The sequence below is a fragment of the Bos grunniens genome, chromosome 1 (genome assembly GCF_055505025.1).
Source record: "Bos grunniens cultivar Pamir isolate PY7600 chromosome 1, Bosgru_T2T1.0, whole genome shotgun sequence".
Lineage (NCBI taxonomy): Eukaryota > Metazoa > Chordata > Mammalia > Artiodactyla > Bovidae > Bos > Bos grunniens.
In genome coordinates, this window is record NC_141165.1 from 126,203,655 (window position 1) to 126,205,430 (window position 1,776).

General features: G+C 44.7%; 1 pseudogene; it reads right to left on the reverse strand.

The window, feature by feature from the left end:
• Positions 1–1,483: 1,483 nt before the first annotated feature.
• LOC147380196 (U4 spliceosomal RNA) lies at positions 1,484–1,567 on the reverse strand (annotated as a pseudogene).
• Between the last annotated feature and the right edge of the window lie 209 nt (positions 1,568–1,776).

Here is a 1,776-nt window from a genome sequence, read left to right on the forward strand (position 1 = left end):
AGGAAATCAGTCCTGGGTGTTCATTGGAAGGACTGATGCTAAACCTGAAACTCCAGTACTTTGGCCACCTCATGCGAAGAGTTGACTAGTTGGAAAAGACTCTGATGCTGGGAGGGATTGGGGGTGGGATGAGAAGGGGACGACAGAGGATGAAATGGCTGGATGGCATCACCGACTTGATGGACATGAGTTTGAGTGAACTCTGGGAGTTGGTGATGGACAGGGAGGTCTGGCGTGCTGCAGTTCATGGGGTCACAAAGAGTCAGACACAACTGAGTGACTGATAGCAATTGAACTGATAGCAAAGTGAATTGGCTATTGTTGTTCAGTTACTCAGTTGTGTCTGAATCTTTATGACCCCATGGACTACGGCATGCCAGGCTTCCCTGTCCTTCACCATCTCATGGAGCTTGCTCAAACTCATGTCCATTGAGTTGGTGATGTCATCCAACCATCTCCTCCTCTATCATCCTGTTCTCCTCCTACCTTCAATCTTTCCCAGCATCAGGGTCTTTTCTAATGAGTCGGCTCTTTGCATCAAGTGGAGAAAGTATTGGGGCTTCAGCATCAGTCCTTCTAATGAATATTCAGGATTGATTTCCTTTAGAATTGGCTGGTTTGATCTCCTTGCAGTCCAAGGGACTCTCAAGAGTCTTATCCAACACCACATTTCAAAAGCATCAATTCTTCAGGCACTCAGCCTTCTTTTTAGTCCAACTGCCACATCCATACATGACTACTAGAAAAACCATAGCTTTGACTAGACGGACCTTTGTCAGCAAAGTAATGTCTCTGCTTTTTAATATGTACTCTAGGTTGGTTATAGCTTTTCTTCCAAGGAGCAAGCATCTTTTAATTCATGGCTGCAGTCATCACCTGCAGTGATTTTGGAGCCCAATAAAGTAAAGTTTGTCACTGTTTCCACTGTCTCCCTATCTATTTGCCACGAAGTCATGGGATCAGATGCCATGATCTTAGTTTTCTGAATGTTGAGTTTGAAGCCAGCTTTTCACTCTTCACTTTCACCTTCATCAAGAGGCTCTTTAGTTCCTCTTCACTTTCTGCCATAAGGGTTGTGTCATCTGCATATCTGAGGTTACTGATGTTTCTCCCAGCAGTCTTGATTCCAGCTTGTGCTTCATCTAACACTGCATTTTGCATCATGTACTCTGCATATAAGTTAAATAATCAGGGTGACAATATACAGCCTTGGCTTACTCCTTTCCCAATTTTGAATTGCCTATTGCCATAAATATATATCCTCCTTTTGTATTTCCCTCACATCCACTACTCATCCCACCCATCTAGGTCATCACAGAGCACCGAGCTGAGCCCCACGGACTTTACAGTAAGTTCCCACTATCTGGTTTACACACAGTAGTTCATATAGATCAGTCCAATCTCCCAGTTCATCTGCCCTTCCTCCTCCCATGCCCGCATGTCCATTCTCTATGTCTGTGTTTCTATTCCTGCCCTGCAAATAGGTTCATTTGTACCATTTTTCTATTAGCAATAATTGTGCCCCAGATAAACCTTATTGGCTATGATACTGCCACTGTGCAAAGCTGTACCATTTTTCTAGTTTCCACATATATGCACTAATATATTCAGTTCAGTTCAGTTCAGTCGCTCAGTTGTGTCTGACTCTTTGCGACCCCACGAATCACAGGACACCAGGCCTCCCTGCCCATCACCAACTCCCGGAGTTCACTCAAACTCATGTCCAGTGAGTCGGTGATGCCATCCAGCCATCTCTTCCTCTGTCATCCCCTTCTC